The sequence below is a fragment of the Staurois parvus genome, unplaced genomic scaffold (genome assembly GCF_062004578.1).
Source record: "Staurois parvus isolate SC_StPar_1 unplaced genomic scaffold, SC_StPar_1.0 ptg000468l, whole genome shotgun sequence".
Lineage (NCBI taxonomy): Eukaryota > Metazoa > Chordata > Amphibia > Anura > Ranidae > Staurois > Staurois parvus.
The window spans coordinates 4,404,630-4,427,316 of NW_028318264.1; the positions used below are offsets into that span (position 1 = coordinate 4,404,630).

General features: G+C 37.0%; 1 protein-coding gene across 1 annotated transcript in view; it reads left to right on the plus strand.

The window, feature by feature from the left end:
* Positions 1–22,687, plus strand: part of MOCOS (molybdenum cofactor sulfurase) — a 553,751-nt gene that overhangs the window by 326,764 nt on the left and 204,300 nt on the right. The gene's annotated exons all lie outside the window — the stretch shown is intronic.

Consider the following 22,687-nt stretch of genomic DNA (forward strand, 5'->3'; position numbering starts at 1 on the left):
AAACCCGAATTCATTCTTCTCTAAGCTGCAAACAATCCTCACAAAGTTCCTATGGAACTCGAAAAAACCGAGATGTACCACCAATCTTCTAATACGACCTACAACTAAAGGAGGAGCAGGACTCCCACATCTCAAATCTTATTACACAGCTACTCTCTTAGACCAATTATATTTCTGGTGGAATCCTTCGAAGGAAAAAATTTGGTCCAAAATGAAAACCCTCCCTTTTCAACTACTTAAACCCCAATAGATACTCTTGACCCCACCGTCCAAATGAATAGAACCCCAACTTTAACATCCCTGCATTATAGCCTCCCTACAAGCTTGACGGGACCTCCTATCCACTAAATTCAAAGACGGTAAACATATACCTACTCCAACTAATATACTACACCTCCTCATTCCCTCATTAGACCTATCCCAATGGACAAACAAGGAATAACCAACATAATAGACCTCTATATCAATCAATCCTTATACCCCTTCCAAATTCTCCAATCCAAATATAATATCCCTGCTACTGAAAATTTTACATACCTAAGAATCGCTCATTGTCTACAAACAACTAGCTTACCCCACAACATTATAATACCAATTGCAGACCACATCTTCTTCACCAAACCCCAATACCCAGGTAAAGGTATATCCACTTTCTATACGCACCTCATAAACTCACAATTCACTCTACAAACAACCTCCCTAACCAATTGGGAAAAATCCTATCAGACCAAATAACTTTAAAATGCTGGGAAAATACCTTCAACATCACCTATAAAGCTACCCGATGCAGCTCCCACTGGGAGTCATATCTAAAAATACTCCACCAATGGTACCTGACCCCAGTCAAACTCTCCATATACTACCTGAAACAATCTCCTACATGCTGAAGACATTGTAGTGAACCAGGCTCAACAATTCATGTTCTGTGGTCATGCAAGTCACTTCGATCCTTCTGGAATACTACGTTCCAATTAATCTTCAAAATAAACAAAATTCCGTTAGTCCCGAACCCCTCCTTAGCACTCCTACACATCAGAATAGAGAAACTCCCTTCCCATTCCCGAACAATTACCAACATACTCTTTGCTGCCAAAATTAATATTACTAGATTATGGAACACAAACAATACCCCCTCAATCACTTCATTAATTACAGACCTTAACACTCAATGTCAAATGGAAAAACTATCCGCAATTAACACTTCCTCCTATCAAAAATTCAATATCCAGTGGACCTGATGGCTAAATCACCCAAAATGTTATGTACAACCCTGATGACATTTCATGAGATGAAATCACATCCCATACCAAGACTGGTATCTCCTCAATTACCCAGTTATATCCCTCCTCCCCTAATCCTATCCTCCCCCACCTCTCCACCAAAACCCCCCTAACTCCCCAAACTCCTCACCAAGGTTCATCAAATGCACACGAATACCTCTGATGATATTGCTACACAAGACCAACACCTCATCTGTCCAAGGGGTGGAACCACAACAAAAATTATCAACCATATTTTGTCTATTGCAATATTATATGATTGAACCATATCTCTTTTCCCTGTTTTTCCCTTTTTATCTTTGAAAAACTCAATAAAAATATTGAAAAATAAAAAAAAGACGTATACACATTTTTGCTTTTTGCAATATAGGTACTTTTTTTTTTTTTTTTATGCAAAAGGTAGAAATCTCCTTTAACTCATACAGAGTGTATGTATACTTTAAATGAACATAATCAATAGTGGTATGTATACATTACTAATATGTATGGTCCCATAGTTGTAAATTTGAAATAATTTGTCAATTCTTTTAATACAGCATTTTTTTAAATAAAATATAGAAAATTGGTTGAAAAAAAAAAAATGGAGATCACCGTCTCTACACTGACTTTTAGAGGCAGTGAGTTACAGAAAGTGGCACACAAAACAAAAGCTACTCCACATGAGAAAAGATATGTAGGCAGCTTGGGGAAGACTACAGCAAGCCTTACTGCTAACTGCCATTTTTATAAAACCCACTGCATTGACCAGGAAGCACAATGTTGGATACAGTAAATTATGATAAGAAAGATAGGAAAATTCCAGGGGTGTTGCTAGAATAGTGAAAGTTCTGGGGCACCCGTGGATACTGCAACTGGAAGCATGATGTAATACATGTAGTGGGCGTGGCCACAGTGCGCTGACAGCGAGAGGTATTTAAAGGACCTAAGACACTGCATTCATATACCACAGTCTTTATATCTACAAAATATGCTTTAATGAGGCTCTTTCGCCAGTTTAAGCTCTTTTTTTTTAAAAGAAAAGTTCACCTTTTGAAGAAAAGTAATAAATGCACATTTTTTTTGCTGATAAAAAAATATGCTTTTTTTTCTAAGGAGCTGGCAGAGTATTGCACCTGGAAGCAACAAATTGTGCGTAAAATCTCAGGCTCCTGCAGACTCTCAGGATAGCTGTCTGCCCAAATCTCGTACAGGCAGGCTGTTACCTAATAGCAGGAAGATCAGTGCACAGCAGTGCCCTCATAGTTAATTGAGAACTACAAGCTGTCAGCCACAGTAGCTGACAGTACTTGTAGGCATTTATTCACTAAAAACTGTATGTGAATGACACAGCTATGTCCCTTTGTGGGGGGGGGGGGGGTTGGAAGAGGCTGATGTGTTGATTAAGCATGATGCATAATAGAAATGTGTGACATTTTTTTTTATTTGATTTGCTTTTTTCTTTATAAGCGCTGCAGAATGAATAGGACTCGAACACTATCAAGAGTGTTGCTTTTTTTCTGTGGCCCTGCCAGCTTTGGTGAGCGTGTCTCCCATGGTGTCTGGGCCACAAGATGAGAAACCGCTTTCATTAATTCACACTAGAAGTAAGGGACTCCTGATTTTTAGCCTCTGCACTGGTACTATTAGTATCCAATCCTGCAGGTATTCTTTCTAGTGCTGTGTGCAAGCAGAGAGACTAAGGAGCTAAAACATACTTGCAGTCAGGCCCGGACTGGGACAAAAAATAGGCATTTTGGACTGAGCAGCCCCAAGCCCGGGAACCCTTTCCTTGGAGTCTGGTAGTGGAACGCCAGGGCCTGGTCACAAGAGGGACCTTTGCAACCCTGGTAGTTCCGCCACTAGTGTCAGTAGGTTTTTATTTGTATTTTTTACAATTTTATATTTTATTATTTTTTTTACTTTTTTTTTTTATAGGAGCACCGAGAGAGAAAGAGAAACAGTGAGGAAGAGGAAGAAAGAAGGAGAGGAGAGAGGGAGAGATGTGAGAGAAAGGAGAGAGGGAGAGATTTGATGGTGGGGGAACTGTCAGCACTCTGGACAGTCTATCCTGACAGAACCCGACATCAGTGCTGCAGGAGATAAGGGGGGGGGGCGGCCGCGGAGGAGCATACAGGAGCCCACGGCACCAGGAGATGGATAGGAGGGGTGGCCGGGCAACACATAGAAGAATTGGACTGTGCATTTCTCACCTGCCACCACTGACCAGGAGGGAGAGGAGGAGAAGCAAGCATTCAGTGGTGGCAGGTGAGAAATGCCTGGTCCGATTTCTCTATGTGCTGTCTGGCCGCCCCTCCTATCCAGGTGGTCCTGGCCTTCTGGGCAAATGCTCAGTGCTCCCTATGGCTAACCCAGGCCTGCTTGCAGTAGTGAATGCAGGTCCCTGCAGAGCTGTACACTGATAGAGGCTGAACATAAATAGCTGATTGCTTATAGTATGAATGAATTAAAACATTTTTCATCCTGTGGCGCTGGCAGCTCCAGGGAGACTGTTACTGGAGCTGTCAGAGCCAAAAGATTAAAACACTTTTAATAAAGTATACCACCAGAAAGTAGCTCAAGCACTGCCTGTATGAATCATTGTTGGGTTCCTATGAGTTTAAAGGTTGTATTTTTTTTTTAATTACAAACATGTTATACTTACCTGCTCTGTGCAATGGTTTTACACAGAATAGCCCCAATGCTCTTTTTGTGGGTCCCCCACCAGAGGTCCTGGCCCTCCCTTGCTGAGTGCCCCCAATAGCAAGCCTCTTGCTATGGGGGCACTGAAGCAAGCTTACTCCCAAGCTGTGAATGGACATTGTCCAGTCACACACAAATTGTGGCTCGACCCCACCCCTATTCTCTCCTTATTGACCCACTGGTTGTGATTGACAGAAGTAGGAGCCAATGGTTCCTGCTGCTGCTCGACCCCACCCCTATTCTCTTCTCATTGACCCACTGGCTGTGATTGACAGAAGCAGGAGCCAATGGCTCCTGCTTCTGTGTGAGCCAATGAGCAGAAAGGGACCCGAGAGATTTGTGGCTCTCATGCACATTGCTGGATCGAGATGGGGCTCAGGTAAGTATAAGGGGGGTAGTGAGGGGGAAGCTGCACCCAGACTGTTTTTTACCTTAATGCATAGAATTCATTAAGGTAAAAAACCTTTAGAACCACTTTAAGGGAAAAGCATCTAAATAACAAAATCTTGATCTGGTGACAGGGTCTCTTTACTTAATGAGTTTCAAAGGCACATAGAAACTTTGGCACATCTATTTTAAAAAATTGCTATACTCACATTTATTTTGCTCTAATGCTCTATAGCACTGTTTACTGTCCCTCTGCTGGCTTATTGATCCGACCAGCGTCCATGCCTGCTCACTTTGGCTGCATAGGCTTCTATGGGTCTGATAGATAGAAATGAACCAATCAATCTGCCAGCCCCATCTGCCAAACGGGGCAGGTGCAGATGTCAAATCAATAAGCTGGTAGATGGGTGCAAAAAGTGCTGTGGGTCTTGGAGGAAAGCTAGGTTAGTATAGCTATTTGAAGGAGTAGGCTGGACTATACCAATTTGGGGTGGAGACAAAAAGTTAAGGAAACTGTGGAAAGGCATTTCATTAAACATGTCTTGGACTACAGCTACTGTTGAGACAATGAATATTTTAGTAAGGTGTACAGTATATAATTACATTTGGCATACAGAATGCAGGAGTCGGGAGTATATAATATATAAAAGTCAGTGGTCAGGAGTATGTACAGTTGAACATACAGATTCCAGTTGCCATAAATATGTAACATCCATCAGTAAGCATACTGTACAACACAGTATATGGAGTATGATGGTCAGCAAAATGTAATGTACACAGTATGTTAATTAATGCTGACTGCTGCTCTCTGTATGCTTTGCTGTATGTTGCAGAAACTTGATTGCTGCACTCCAGAGTGCAGAGGTCAGAAATACTTTAACACACAGCCAAAAGTGTTGGCGTTCAGACATTCCCTCCAAATAAAGATCTTCCCTAGTAAAGCCCTCCCAAAAGACAATCCCACCAATAAAAATCCCACTCCAAAAGAAAACCTGTGAACCAAGCAACCCTCTCAGCACATTATCCCCCGAAAAACAATCTCCCAAAAGTCTATGTCCACTGTTTGCTTATGCACCCTCTGAATATTTCATCCACTGCACCCTCTGCTTAACATTTGACTCTGAACAAATCTGAGTAACAAACTACTATCTCAAGGTCCAAACTATATTTTCATACAGGGAAATATTAATTAGTGGATGGATCCCTTAGCGCACAAAAAATTTTATCAAACCCCCCCACCCCCTCCCCTCAAAATATAAAAAAAAAACCAAAACACCTGTTTGTTGAACTCAACATAGTGGTAAACAATACACAGGTAATCCACAAGTAGTCAAAAATGTACCAGTGTTCCATTCTCAAAGTGCAAAATGGGTTGCTTTAAACCTTATACTGTATATACTGTATTATTCAGTCCTCAGATAATATCCAAATACAAAATTGTTAGAGGATAAATTCCATGAACATGTATAATTTTTAATTTTAAGTTAAGTTTCATATGAATTAAAAATGTAAAATTAAACTGAGGAACAAGCAGGTTTAGTGAGATCTGTAGAAGGTAATGCTGATTCCCAGACAGGTTCCTTGGTATATGGTGAAGTCCACTCATAATAGATCACCAAAATGACAATAAATCCCACATAAGTGGTGAAATTATTGGTGATCCATATCAGTGCAGTGCACCAAATTGATCCTAGTGCATACTTCATAGTTATTACAAAGATTTTTCACCTCTTCCAGTCAGTCAACAATAAGAGGCTTCAAACAAGCTTGGGACAAACATAAATATATACTCAGATAAAAAAAACGTTAAAAAAACCAACAACAAAAATGCAGAAACATGTATAAATAAAAATAAATAAATATAGATACAAGAAAAAGGGGAAAATCAAAAGGACCACTTAGTCTTTTTCTGCCTTCACTTTTCTATGTTTCTATTTTCACTACTATACAGTATGTCACTCAAAATACTTGGATGGTTATAGTAGCAAAGATGCAAAATGTATAAATGACATTTATAGAATGTCTTCTCTGGGCTTAAGCAGTGGTTTGCACAGGAGATAAATTCCAAACAGTCATGGAAACCCACCTGTATTTGCCTCTAGGATACATTCTGATGTCATACTTAAAGGATACGTTCACCTTTTTACCAAAAATAATAAATAAACATCTTTATGCAGGTAAAAAATGTGCATTTATTATTTTTGGTTGCAGGAACCTGTAAAGCATTGCACCAGCAATCAGCAGATCTCTGGTGCCATGCAGATCTCCTGCAGATCTGTCAGTATATCGGCTTGACGTACGGGATGTACGAGCAAGCAGATACACTGGCAAGAAGAATACATGAACTACATTGAGAACTACAAGCCAACAGCCGCTAAGGCTTCTGGGACTTGTAGCTTCTCATTCACAGAGGACTGTGAATTAGTAACGCGGCCAGGCGGGCAGAGCCCCACATGACCACTTTTTAAAAAAATTTAACAGCTAGCGAGGGGGCAGAAGATCCCCCGCTAGTTATCAAAGCTTGGGAGGGGAAGGGAGCAGGGGTCGGTACATTCACAACATGTTACACCTTGAATATGGGTGTAATATGTTATAAAAAATGAACTTATCCTTTAACATTGCCTGCCAATATCTCATATCACATATAAGGGAGATCTGTTGCTCATAAAGTCACAAAGAATAATCTTCATTTGCACTGGAAGTCAATACAGATTGATGAAGCATAGTGGCTCACTCAAATAATCCTTCTCTGTGTCCCCAAAATAATAATTAATGAGAAGGTAAAATGATGCTGGCGTACAGGCAACTTCAATCCCAAGCGTTGAGGAACAAAACTTGCAATTCCAACTCCTAGGCATATAATAATGTCCTGCAAACCATTAAAGATCATATCAAGATATCTGTATATCCTTCATAAGTGGTAGGATTGTTCGTCACAGAACACAAAGGTGATTGAATAGTCTGTAGCAATGAAGTATACCAGAATATGCCTGATTCATGTGTCATGAGTATTGCTCAGATGGTTGCCATGGTTTATCACTAAAATGTAAAGGTGTTGATAGCAGAGAAAGTGCAAACTAGATGTCCCTGTCCTTTATATCCACAAGTGTATACAGTTCATGTCCTTTACAGTGTATCCACAAGTGTATACAATAGATATCCTTAAGCCAGCCATACACGGGTTGAATTCAGAAAGTATTTTCTTACGAAAATCTTTTCTAAGAATTTTTGTTCGAGTTTTGTTAGTGGGCCACATTAACAGCCAATTTTTGAGCGACCATTGAATTTGAGTGATCGGGCATGGTTGGAAATTTTTTTAAAAACAAGCAAATTTCCAATCAATGATGGGAGAATTGTGTGAAAAATTTAATTGAAAAAGAAATGAGCACGAGGTGTTACCTGGAAAGAAAATTCTTGGCCACGAAATTCTTTTCTGTAGCAACACGAGGTGAAATCGAAGGCTTGGTTGGTTAAATTTCAAAATCAATGGTGGTACCATCGAATTACAAAATGCACAAAAATTCCAATTTTCTAAAGTATCACGGACAGTACTCAATTTTCTAAAGAAAATGTTTTCGGAATTCGATGTGTTACCACAATGTGTGTAGTGCACATGTATAAGTTGTGTGTGTACGTGTGTGGGGGGGGGGGAGTCACAGGACTCTGCGCATAGTCAGGAGCAGCAGTCTGTACATTCAAAGTCAGGATAACAATACTTCTACCACACATAAGATGCCTGGGGACTCTTTATAGTTATTTCTACATATTCAGTATGGGGATCATGTGTTTACTCTGACCACTTGGAGAATCCCCCATTGAACACTCATACATACAATTATTTACACTGTGTTACAAGTGGAGTGGATTCATATATGATTCATAATTTGTTCGGAATTCGATCCGTGTATGACCTGCATTAGTGTATACAAATCCTGTCCATAAATGCTAAAATATATCAAACTTTTGGCCACAGCATTAGTCTCAGAGCACAGAGGTAGATCAATATGGCAAGAATGCAACTAATGTAGCTCATATAGGACTATAGGAATTTTGCTCTTTTCCTGCTATAGTCCTATATGAGCTACATTAGTTGCATTCTTGCCATATTGATCTACCTCTGTGCTCTGAGACTAATGCTGTGACCAAAGTTTGATATATTTTAGCATTTATGGACAGGATTTGTATACACTAATGCAGGTCATACACGGATCGAATTCCGAACAAATTATGAATCATATATGAATCCACTCCACTTGTAACACAGTGTAAATTATTATTATTATTATACAGTGTTTATATAGCGCCAAAAGGTATGCTCAGCGCTGTACATTGTAGTGGGGGACAGTACATGAGACAATACAGTAACAAAACAATACACAAGGGGTTCGAGGGCCCTGCTCTTTTGAGCTTACAATCTAGGAGGGAGGTGATAGAGGTACAGGAGGAAGTGGAAATAATTGTATGCATAAGTGTTCAATGGGGGATTCTCCAAGTGGTCAGAGTAAACGCATGATCCCCATATTGAATATGCAGAAATAACTATAAAGAGTCCCCAGGCAGGGGCGGACTGACCATTTGGAAACTAGAGCACTGCCCGGGGTCAGTAGGGGGCCCCATGACATGCCCCTGGTACCTTTTTCATAGGCTTTTTTGGGTTTGGGCAAGGACACAGGGGCCTCATGATCCCCTATTGCCCGGGAGCACCATGAGTTGTCCGTCTGCCCCTGTCCCCAGGCATCTTATGTGTGGCAGAAGTATTGTCATCCTGACTTTGAATGTACAGACTGCTGCTCCCGACTATGTGCAGAGTCCTGTGACTCACCCCCCCCCCCACACACACACACACGTACATACACACACACACAACTTATACATGTGCACTACACACATTGTGGTAACACGTTACATGTATTGGTGCACTGCAGTACACCAGCACACTAAGAGGGTATTCACACCAGTGGGAACACATTACCATGCACATAATGAGCATGCATTGTATTGTATTCTTCCAATGCATCTTAGTGCTTTTTTAAAAAACTTTTTTTTAAAATGACATCTACTTAACTGTATGCATGGCAGCACATTGTAACCAACTGCTTTGTAATAAAGTGTATTACTGCATCACAACACACACTAACACAGCACACATGGCACTGCAGATCGGGTGTTACCACAATGCACAGGTGTAACACCAACCTCTAGATTTCTAGCATAAGTTTCTTATTTACAGTTTTATCTTCAATATTTGCCAATTCGCAAAAAGGCACAGTTTTAAAATGTATAGTTATTACTTATTCATTAATCCAATACAGTTTTATCTTTTAGATTTAGTAGGTATTTTGAAAGTTATATTGTGTTTGTGTGTGCTATAACGATTTTAGTGTATTTTATGAATCAAAACATTTTTTTGTGCCAAGGTAACACTATTGTACAAAGGGCACCTCATCCTAAAATATAATACTAGAATATAAAGTTTGAAGAGACAGGACTTTCTTGTTGCTGATAGACAGTTCTATAACACACAGAAATTCTTTTATAAAAACAAGATTTTATTATTACAAAAATAATTACCATTTAAAAAACATATAGTCAGAAATATTCACAGAGATTCCTATATTAACTTTACAGTTAACTTGAATCTCTGTGAATATGTCTGACTATATGTTGTTTTTTTAAATGGAATTTATTTTTGTAATATTAAAATCTTGTTTAGTGTATTTTTATTGAAATATTGTTTTGGTAAACATGTACCAACTATCCTATATTATTAGTATCACTATATTTCTATTCTATATGTCCTATTGTTTTAGAAAACATATCATTTTAGGGGGAATGGGTCTTCTACAAATCCTAAAAGCTGTGAGCAAAAAATGTTAACCTCCAGATGTTTAGCATAACTTTAAAAAAGGCAAAATTTGCAAATATGTATAATTTATTATGTCAGTGCAATTTTAGCTTGTAGATTTGTAAATTTAGATTTTGTAGGAATTTTGTAAGTTATGTTGTGTTTGTGTGCCCTAATAAGGATTTGAGTGTATTTTTATAAAACGTATGGCTTGATAAACAAATGCACAAATATTACAAGTAGACGTGCAAAATGAAAAAAATTGTTTCATTTTGATTTATTTGACTAATTTAATTTGATTCGTTAACTTTAATTCATTTTCAGAATTCGTTTTGTTTATTTGAATTTGAAATTTCAAAATGATTTGAAAATAATTCTAATAATTTTCACAATGCCTTTTGTTGATCACTACAAATCACCATAGTGAAGCTCACACTTTTTATTGTTTTGTAATGTATTCTAAGTATTCTATTATTTTCTATTATATTCTTTTATTTTCTATTTTCTTCTTTTCTTTTCTATTATTTTCTATTCTATTTTAATGTATTCTATTTGAATTCATTCTATTCGAAATTCTAATTTCGGAACACAGTTATATTCTTTCCATTCTATTCTATTGTTTTTCTATTCTATTCTTTGATTTTCTATTCTAATCTTTTCTATTCTATTCTATTCTGTTTTTTATTTTCTAATCTATTCTAATCTTTTTCTATTCTAATTGATTCCATTTCTTTCTATTATATTCCTTTATTTTCTATTCTATCTTGTTCTGTCTTACTCTATTCTTTTCTGTTCTATTCTTTTCTTTTGTATTTTGTTATTTTATTCTGTTTTTCTCCTCTTTTCTATTCTATTCTTTTTTTTATTCTATTCTGTTCCATTATTTTATATTATATTCTAATGTATTCTATTCAAATTTGAATTCATTCTTTTCTAAATTCAAATTTCAGAAGACAGTTATATTCTTTCTATTTCATTATATTCTCTTTTATTGTTTTTCTATTCGAATCTTTTATATTCTTTTCTTTTCTATTTTATTCTTTGATTTTCAACTCTATTCTAATCTTTTATATTCTATTCTTTTATATTCTATTCTAATATTTTCTTTTCTATGTTATTCCTTTTTTGTTCAATTCTATTTTGTTCTGTTTTACTCTATTCTTTTCTTCTGTATTCTGTTCTATTCTTTTTATTCTCTATTCTGCTAATTTTTCCCTCTATTCTTGTCTATTCTTTTCTATTTCTCTATTTTCTATTCTTGTTTTCTAATTCAAATATGTTTTTGATTTTGTTTTCAAATTTGTTTTTTAATTCAAATTTGGTTTCAAATTCAAGTTGTTTCAAATTTTGTCCAAATTTCGTTTTGTTATTTCGGGTTTGTTTAAATTTGTTACTATTGTAATTCAGAATTCAGATACATCCAAATCTCCAAATAATGGAAAAAGTTTCAGAATTTTATTCCAGAATGGAATAAACTGCACATGTCTATTTGTGTGCAAAATCTTTATCACCATCTTTTTATTCTATCAGTTCTGTGTTTTTGGAAAATGTATGGTTTAGGATGTCAGTTACAAGCTCTGACAGCTGTAAGTGAAAAATGGGCAAAAATTGTATAAATGGTTAGCCACCTGAGGTTAAAAGTGGAGTGCGGGTTCTGACAATGATAGGGTTAAGGTAGATATGCAAAACCAAAACCATTTTTTTTTCCCTAATTTTGAATAGACTAGGGAATAGGCAAACTTCTTGCTAGATTTGTTCTTACATTGTGTCCCATTGGGAAGATTTCCTTTGACTTACTATCCTGTAGACGCCAAGCATCCTCCAAACTCATCTCTAGCCAAACCCTGAACATGCATTCTTTTTTCATTCCAATGAGCTACAGACCTGGGTAATTTCCACCCCTTAACATGTCTCTTTGTTTGGGTGAGCTGCAGGGTGGAAATGACCCGAGTTCGGCTAGACATGAGTTTGGAGGATTGCCAAGCTCATCAGAAAGTGCAAGAATATCTTACCAAAGTGAGGCAAATGACCTCATAGACAGTTGTCACTGGTCCCCACTAGAAGATTTCTTCTTTATTCCTGAACGGATGACAAGCTTAGATTTTATTTTATTTTGATTCACGATCACAGTGGTCACCATGACAGAGTGCATTTTCCTACTGAGGTCATGGACAAAAATTAGAAAGCTAACAGTGTTCTGACCTTTGACCACTCTATCAAAAACTGAAAAACAAGTTTTAGCTTTACTTCACTTTAAATAAAAAGTTTGTTTTTGCTGAAGCTGCTTTTGTCTTTTAGTGTTACTAGCTTGTCTGTTCCACATGGTTACTTACCATTAATTAATGACAAGTGCATTCTTTAACCCAGGAAGCCTAAGCCAGTCAGCATGTGTGTAAGGAATAAAAGACCTCATGAAGTGAGACATAGCAGTTCTTGCAGATTCAAATCAATAACACAGATAAAAAAAATGTCAGTTTGAAAGTTTTTTGTAACACTGATGAATTACGATGCTCTTTTTTTATAAAGCTTTAAAATTATTTTCAAACATTGTCTTTTAATCTCGCCTCTACTTTTCAGTTCTGCTTAAAATAATAGTTCACTATGACAAAGCATAAAATACACATTTGTAAGGCTTGTGGGCAATGATTAGAGGCTAGTGACATGAAGCAAAAAAGGTTCAAATAGCAAAGTTCACCATAAAAACTCTCATTTATTCTTTTGTGTTTGAATCGTTGTATCAATAGAAAAATGCGTAGCTCTAGCCGCCATTAAAGGAGCAGTGTTCTATTTTGGCAATACAGATATTTTAAATGCTGCAATTGCGTATGCTTATAAAATAAAAAAAACAACAACAAATGAAATACTAGAAAAGTATAGTGCTCACTATAGACTGCTGCAAATCTTGGCATATGTGGTAATTAGGTTGACTCCCCCAGTTTTGGTCTAGAGGAAGACAAAATAAAACTCTTAGGGAATCTGTTGCCAGTTTTGCTACATGTGAGGAAAGTATTCCTCCTCAACCTGAGGGCAATCAGATAATTTTTTTTGTTTTCTTGTATTATGCTTTAATAACTAGAACTCGAAAAATTCTCCAATACGATTTTTACAACATCAACATTGTAATAGCAATGCAAGCAATCATTATTTTTGACAATCCAATATAAGCGTACTTTAATAATCTTTTTTCATGTTGTGAGTGCTGAGTATCTGCTGGCCATCTTTCAATAACTTCCTGGATTCCCTGATTTTTTTGCAGTTTCTCCTCTGCTTCCTTTGGTTTAAATTTGATTTCTAAGAGCTACATATTCCCAAGATACCTTGCTGCCTGCAAGCAGTGATGATATGGTATGTTTCCTGTACTGCCTCTGCCTCCTGAAACTCTTCCTCTTCAGTTCCTCTGAGGTTCAGGTAGCATGCCCTGTGAAATGTGTGAGACAATCAGTGCATATTCACATGGCATAGTGAAAACTTGCCACTGCATTCATGGAAATAAATGAGTGGAAATTCTTCAAAAAGTAAGTTTTCAAACTTCAGGATAGTTCAGATTAATAGTAGTGGGCAAAAAAATAACCGAAATTCAGTCTAGAAATTAATTTATAAATTTACATTTTGAACATAGATAGACTTTAAATTAATTTGTGCCATTACTGCCACATGTGATGGGGCATTCTATTGCCTAACTACCTCACCCTAAATTACCAGTACAATTTTCTTTCCTCCATATACAGCTGATGTCCTTTTTGTGCAGTCCGTTGGATAGATAATTTGCCAAATATTTGTAATGTCCATGGATAAATGTACTGCCTCTAAATTTGGTGCCCACCTTTAAATTCCCCCCAGAATTAATTTATTCTTTTAAAATGGGGTGCCTAAAATTGTAACCTGTTCTTTAGATATATAGACTACTTATATAAACTATGGGATTGGTTTACTAAAACTGGAAAGTACAAAATCTGGTGCAGCTCTACATTGTAGACAGTCAGCTTCTAACTTCAGCTTGTTCAGTTAAGCTTTAACAAAAAAAAACCTGGAAGCTGATTGGTTTCTATGCAGAGCTGCACCAGTTTTTTCACTCTCCAATTTTAGTAAATTAACCCCTATATAAGTACCTTACACTCTAAATTAGCATTCTGTATTTCAGCTTGTTACAGCTTGTTCAGTTAAGCTTTGACAAAAAAAACTGGAAGCTGATTAGTTTCTATGCAGAGCTGCACCAGTTTTTTCACTCTCCAATTTTGGTAAATCAACTCCTATATATGTACCTTACACTATAATTTAGCATTCTGTATTTCATTAAGTCATTTGCTTGTGAAGTAGTTGGTTACTTTTCAGTGGTGTTGCTAAAGAACCATTAATCAGTATTCCAAGGTTCTCTCATGCTGTGTTTTGCCCAGCTGTATTCTGTTTAGTGCATAGGCAGAATGCTATTACCAACACTAGGTGCATAACCTATTTCAACAGTAAATTGAATTTCCTATTTCACAGCTTATGTTGCCATTTTATCAATATCCCTCTAACACATTTTAATCATTATGCCTAATTTTGTGCTGTGGATCTCTAAAAGAAAATTTTGCACTGCTAAGAATAAATCCAAATATTTTGTCATAGAGCTAGGCAAATCTAGTTTCCTGTAATAGATCCATACATAAACATGATTAAAACAATTTAAAAGTTATCCCACACTACTCCATCCATCAATCAAATATAATCTGAATTACCAGCTAAAAAGGAGCTCAAATTAGCTCCTGCACTGGAGTGACCTGGCCCACACTAAATTACAAAAAACTATATTGTCGAAAGTATTGGGACGATCCTCCAAATCATTGGATTCAGGTGTTCCAATCACCTCCATGGCCACAGGTATATAAAATCAAGCACCTAGGTATGCATTGTGAAAGAATGGGTCGCTCTCTGGAGCTCAGTGAATTCATGTGTGGTACCGTGATATGTTCCCACCTGTGCAATTTCCTTGCTAGTAAATATTCCTTGGTAAACTGTTAGTGGTATTATAACAAAGTGGAAGCAACTGGGAACAACAGCAACTCAGCCATGAAGTAGTAGGCCACATAAAATGACAGAGCAAGCCAGTGCATGCTGAAGCGCACAGTGTGCAGAAGTCACCAACTGTCTGCAGAGTCAAACTTCGTGTGGCCTTCAGATTAGCACAACAACAGTGTGTAGAGAGCTTCATGGAATGGGTTTCCATGGCCGACCAGCTGCATCCAAGCCTTACATCACCAAGTGCAATGCAAAGTGTCGGATGCAGTGGTGTAAAACACACTGCCACTGTACTCGAGAGCAGTGGAGACATGTTCTCTGGAGTGATGAATCACACTTCTCTGTCTGGCAATCCGATGAACGTGTCTGGGTTTGGCGGTTGAACGGTACTTGCCTGACTGCATTGTGCCAAGTGTAAAGTTTGGTGGAGGCGGATTATGGTGGGGTAGATGAAATGTATTTTTAAAGACAAACAGTATATTTGAAATTTTTTTTTTTAGATTTTTCATATATGTTGTAATAAAAACGCATTTCAACATACAGTGTGTGTGTGTGTGTGTGTATATATATATATATATATATATATATATATATATATATATATATATATATATATATATATATATATATTGAAACCTATATTGAATACTGCCAAAATTTTAGTATTTCAAATATATGTCAATATATTTGGGAAGAATATTTTTAAAATATATTTTACTTCTGTGTGGAATGCCATTAAAATTCATGTGCATGTAAAGGCAGGCATCTAAATACTTTTGCCAATATAGTGTACATACAGATCACATAAAAAAAAATAAAACATTAAAACAATAGGGAACATAAAGTGTATTGCAATCTGTACTGCATACAGTGTGTCTTAAATGCCCCAAATCTACCAATATTAACCTGTATGCTCCAAAAATGGTGCATCCCCTAGGTATTACCACATATGACCTTCAATATAGCACAATAGCACATCCAATATAACCCCACACCACACGCATCAAAATGTTTTGCCTTTCATTTCTATTTTGAATGGAATGGGTTATGTTTACAAGGCGAGGATTTACACATTCTTTAACCACTTGCCAACAGTGCTATAGCCGAATGGCGGCTACAGTGCAGTTGTCCAGTTCTGGGAGAGCATCATATGCCTAACAGTGCCGCCTATCAGTGCCCACCGGTGCTGCCTATCAGTGCCACCTATCAGTTCAGCCTCAGCAATGCACATCAGTGAAGGAGAAAAATGACCTGTTTGCGAAATTTTATAATAGAACCAAAGAAAACCTTTTTTTCAAAATATTTTTGTTTATAGCGCAAAAAATAAAACACCCAGTGACGATTAAATACCACCAAAAGAAAGCTCTTTTTGTGTGAAGAAAATGATAAAAATTTCATATGGGTACAGTGTTGCATGACTGCGCAATTGTCATTCAAAGTGCGATAGCACTGAAAGCTGAAAATTGACCTGGGCAGGAAGGTAGTATAAGTGCCCGGTAGGCAAGTGGTTAAATAAAATATGAACAGAATTTGTAAAGGACAGGTGCATGCTTGTCACATTTGTCTAAGTTTTTTATGACAAGACCCTGTTTCTATTATACTGAAGAAAAAAATATGGATAATGTGAAAATTTACAGTAGACATTTATATAGACATAACATACATAGAATAGGCAGCTAATTTAACCATTTTATATGAATTACATCCATAGAAACATAGTAAACAAAAGATTCCAATTTGCATCCTGTTTTCTATAGTTCTATAGAACAAAATAAAAGCAATCATAATTTCAGTCATAAAATCATAAAATCGCCTAACCCTGTGGAATAGGATAGGATTATTCTTAGACCAAAAACAAATCAGAATACATCACCATGTGGGATAACAAAAGAAATAAAAACTATTTAGAAATTATATCCATAGATAAAAAGAACAGAAGAAGTAGAAAAAATATAAGAAAAATAAAATAATGCAAAAGTCAGTAAAATTAAATTCCTGCTTTCATGGTTGAAAATGCCATATAATATGCAACAGAAAATGTGTGCAGGAGCTGACAGGGGAGAGATCTGTGTTGTTCATACACAGGTCTCTTCCCCCCCTAGGATATACTCGGTGATCACCGGGTGCCAGTGAGTAATCACCGGCCGGGACCTGGTGATTGACAGCCAAGGCTGGTGAAAGTGGTTAAATGACTGATAGGATCTCTTTTGTTCAATGTACTATGTCCTCTACTTGTTTCTTAGATGTGCTGCACTTCCTCAGGAGCTTAAAAAAATAGTTCTGTGTTAAATATAAAAACAATTACTAAACAGAAATCACATAGAAATCATATTTACATACAGTATATATTTTGTATATATCAATGTATCTTAACATATTATAGTGAAATAAAATGTAATGTCTACTACATGCTTAGTGACAGCAGGTTGTAGTCCCTGTGTGGATGAAAAGCCACATTCCGCATATCCTTCTAAACTTGAGACTCCCGGACCTCACCAAATACCAATTTAAACTGGCTACCTATGTACTATTGGCTGCAAAACAAACTATGGCAAAAGCTTGGAAACAACAGTCCATACCCTTTATGGATGTTCACCACCATCTAGACTTCTTTTTCACCAATGAAAAGCTTTCCAGTATTCTTCTGGACACCCATGAGAAATTCCTCAAAATATGGACTCCATGGATCCAATATGTCCATCCTTCTATATCAACAGCCAATTTTACATTGCTATAAATACAGAGACCCTACAGCTTGGGTTTAGGTGCTCCTGATGTCCTTCTTTTGTTCTTTTTTCTTGCTCCTTTGATTTATTCTCCTCTTTTTGTTTTCTTTACCTTTGTTTGGCTCTCCCTGCGATCTATGGTTTGTTCTTACATACACCTTTGTTTGATCCTTAGCTCAGGGTTTTTATACACAGATATCTCCCTCACCAACACCTGATCTTGTGTTATAGGCGTATGGTTATCCTTTGTTAGCCATACTGTTTCATTGTTATGACATGATTACTGTATCTTCTGCAATGCCAATCATCTTGATATTTGTTATGGTTTTACAGTTTTATGCACAACCATATTTGATTTGTCAAAAATTGATTTCACACTCCTACTTGTGTTTTTAGAAGATACAGTGACAACCAAAGTCATGTATAAATTTTTTTTCAATAAAAATCTATTGAAAGGAAAAGCCACATTCCTGTCACTGAAAACCATCTCCCTCTCTGACTAAGACAGGAAAATATTGACCACCGACAGCACATATTTTGCACCCATTGATTCACCACAAATCTGGTTTTTATGTAAAACAAATTCCAAAAGTTAAAAAAAACCTCATTTAGACTGTCATGCTCTCTGAAATCTATGTTCAAAAAATGATTGGATGTTTGTAATGCTAATGAATGTAAAATATTTGTGTATAGTAATTCCATATCACATTTAACTTTAAAATGTATCTGTTGGTGTTCTGTATTTGCATCATTATGTTGCGTAGGTAGCCATCTATTGGATGTTCACTGCAACTGCACTTGTTTTTATTCCTTTCAACAAGATTAAAGAGCATCTTGTTAATACAGATTTCTCATATACCACTGCAACCATTTTAGTTTCTTGAAAAACACCAGTGAAGGTGTATTGTGTTTGTTAAAGTCATGTACTGTATATATCCCAACTGCATTTATTCATATTTATTTCATGTGACTTGTAGGTAGCTGTTTGCAAGAAACATGTTCATTGTATGCATTTGTGAGAGACATGTATACAAGCGTATTGTAATTTCAGTTTATGTAATTGTATTGAATTTAACAGAACTATTCACAGAAACAAATTCAGTTTTGGAATGAAACACAACACTGCTTCTGTCAGTTTGCTAGCTAGCTGGCGGCTAACCTTTAGTAGGACAGCATAGCTGGTATACTTACATCTTTTAATTGCTGGAGTAAAAACAACAAGTCACATAGCCCTGGAGATATACTCCAAATGTGTTCCAAACTGCAACAATTAGGTTGAAAAAAAAATTAATAGAAGCAGAATATTTCTCTGTTAGGATCCCCAAACCAGAAATAATAGGTCACTCAGGTGGTTTAGAACTGTTCTTGTAGATTTTAGGCAGTGTATGAATTATGGTTATAGCTGGGTGTTTCACTGACATGTATTCCCATTCTCTTTGTCTAATATTACCCCTATCTTTAGCCTCCAAAGGTATCAAATCTTTTCTTAAACATTTCTGTTGGGTTTGAAGGTAATCGCTTGCAGTGTGTAGAATTGTTCAATTGTCGCAGTTTCCTTGATAGCAATATCTGTTTTGCTGCATAAACAATGTAGGTTTTTTTTTGTCTTTTCAAAGAGAAGTTAGGATGACCATGATCCTCATATGGTATATGCTTTCTTCTGAGGAAACAAGTGAAAAAAAGGTTAATGGTGGGGCAGATATTGGAAGAAAATAAAGAGATAGAGGGATACCTGATCAAATGTGATTTACCAAAATCACTACTTGTCTAGATTTATACTCTGCAAATCCATCAAGTCTTGTAATACTTTCCCATCCAGGTCATCACATTCAATAGATATTGATCCTGTGGACCTTCTATGCATTTAATGAAGATATGTTTTCTACAAATTAGCTGTAAGTCTTAAAAAAATAGATTTGTCGAGTCTAACAGTAGGTAAAAGAATAGGTCTTTTTGTAAAGCTCGGTATAAACTAGAACAATGTTTCTCAACCTTTTTTTAGCCAAGGAACCTCTTTCTGTTGGCGTCCTTATTGCTCTGCCTACTTTCCAGCCTACCTTGCTCACTACTTAACATGTATGTTCTGCATAACTCTACCTTTGAATGAATATTACAGATGTGCCTTTTTTTCTCTGTTGAATATTATAAGTTATGCTGTTGAGCTTTTTTTGCAGCCTATTTCTTAATAAATAAAAACATTTGTAAAAAAAAAAAATGATGGACAGTCCCGAGCACCCCATTCTGAAATGTGAAAAACTATTTTAATAGTTTTCTATAACGCAGCAACATCCATACATGTAGGACACCCAACATTAGAGGTGATTTATTCTACCAAAGCAAATACATTTTTGCACACTGGTACTGACTAGTATTCCAGTGTTTCTCTTCTCCTTCAGTTTTTCTCCATCACTGAGCTAATGTGACCCCAGTGCTGATGGAGAGGGGCGGGAGAGGGTCAAACAAGGATGCTGTGCATGCAGCTGTCATCCTCCTTATCAACTGATGATGTCATTGATTGTCAGGACGCCAGTGGATAGAAGGTCGTAATGGTTAACAATGAAAACCCGTGGCTTTGTGTAACTAAAACGCAGGCTTGTCCCACCTGCTGACTTGTATAAAAGCTTTGGGCAATTTTTAGATATTTTGCCAAGGCACCCCTGAAGAAACCTCAAGGCACCCCAGGGTACCTTGGCACCCTGGTTGAGAAAGGCTGCACTAGAAGATTTTCTAACAAAAATGTATTCAAATGTTTGTATGGACATTCATAATAAAATTCTCATTACATTTGATGGCCTAACAAATGTCGTTCAAAAGTAGTTTCAAATTTCATTTGCTTTTAACATTTGATTTTGGAAGGAATAGACTTCATCGAACAAAACCTACATACCATGTAAGAAATGCATTCATTCATGAAAAATTTTCCACCCTTATTCAATTTTTCTTGGCACGGTGGTTGAAAACAAACAGCAATTTGACCCATTTGAGCATTAATGATTAGAAAACCAAATTAAAAAACAAAACATTTCCAATGAAAATCTGCTTTTGTATACCCAGCTTAAAGCAGAATTCCACCTGAAAAAAAAAACTGTAGCTGCTAACTTTTAAAATACAGTCACTTACCTGTCCCGGAGTCCAGCGGTGTCCTCACCACCGCTGATTTCACCGGCCGTCTTCTCTCCCTGGCGCTGGCATATTCAGTGTGGGCAACCGGCTGTGACAGCTTGCGGCTTTACAGCCAGGTGCCCACTGCGCATGCGCAAGAAGCGCTGCACTTTGAATGGCCCCGTAGTCTTCTTGGACCTGTCACGTTCGCCTAGGCAGTCGCAGCGGAAGTGAGAGCGGGTATCTGCCAAATTCGGGAACCCGCTCCCCAAAGGTGCCAATCCTTAATGGGGAGCGGAGGACAAAGGCTTAAAGTGGAACTTCCCCTTTCGGTGGAGCTACTGATACTGTGTCTCAGTATCTGTAAGTGGCTATTCTGCCAAATCACTGACGGTTAATTGTTATTGTATCTTATGTTTTGTTTGTCCCTCATACAATTTTAAATGCAGTACATGTCTCTCTTGTGTGTTTGGTCCTAGTTTTGTGTTTTCCTTCCCAATTCTCTCTCATTGTCTGTATCACTTTGTGATAAAAATTCTCTGTTTGATTCACAAAGCCCATCTGTGGAAGGCACAACACTTCTACGTTTCCATCTTTAAGTCTGTCCTACTAAGAATTCCATTCTTTCTCTGACTTAATTTATTTTTTTTAACCTCAGTGATCTCGTTCTCCTCAATTGGTGAGGAAAGACTGGAAAGCTGTATACCAGCTGTGCTATGTTTAATGCATGGGCAAAATGCTATTACCAAAACCAAAATTCATAATTGATCCCAAAATTAATTTAACTGCCCATATTGCCATGTTATCAATATCATTTTGGTACATTTGAATATTTATGCAAAAAAACTGAAACATTAGTTCTTATTTTATCTACTAGATCAAGGGTCAGCAGCCTTTTCCACATTAAGTGCCATTTTTAAAAGTGTTAACTGGAAAACCAGTGAACAATTGCAGAATTAACCCCAAAACACATTCTGCTACTTCTTCCGAGTATGGGGATACCACATGTGTAAGAGTTTTGGGAGCATAGACGCATACAGAGGCCAAAAACCAATGACCACCTTCAGGCCCTGAAATGCCAGAATAGTAGAAAAGCTCCGCCAAATGACTCCATTTTGGAAAGTAGACACACCAAGGTATTTACTGAGAGGCATGCTGAGTTCACGGGAGATATTTTTTTTTTTGCCACAAGTTTTTTGGAAAGGGACAAAAAAAAGTTTTTTTTTTTCACAAAGTTACTACTTCAGTGAGACATTTCTCACACATGCCATGGGTATATGTGGAATTACATCACTTCTCCCAATTATGGGGATACCACAAGTGTGAGACCTTGTAGGGGCATAGCTGCATACGGTGGCCCAAAACCAACGACCTCCTTTAGGCTTTCAAAGGGTGTAACTTCCTCATGTCACTTCCTGACTACCTATCACAGTTTTGGAGGTCCTGAAATGACGAGATAGTACAACCCCCCTTCCAAATTACCCATTTATGGAAGGTAGTCACCATAAGGTATTTGACAAGAGGCATGAGTAGTATTTTGCAGATCTCATTTTTTGGCACAAGGTTATGAAAATGAAAAGAAAAGAAAAAATACATGTTTGTATTATCAGATTTTATGTATTCATAAACCATCAACCCTAAAGGAAAAAAACTATTTGCTACAACTACTT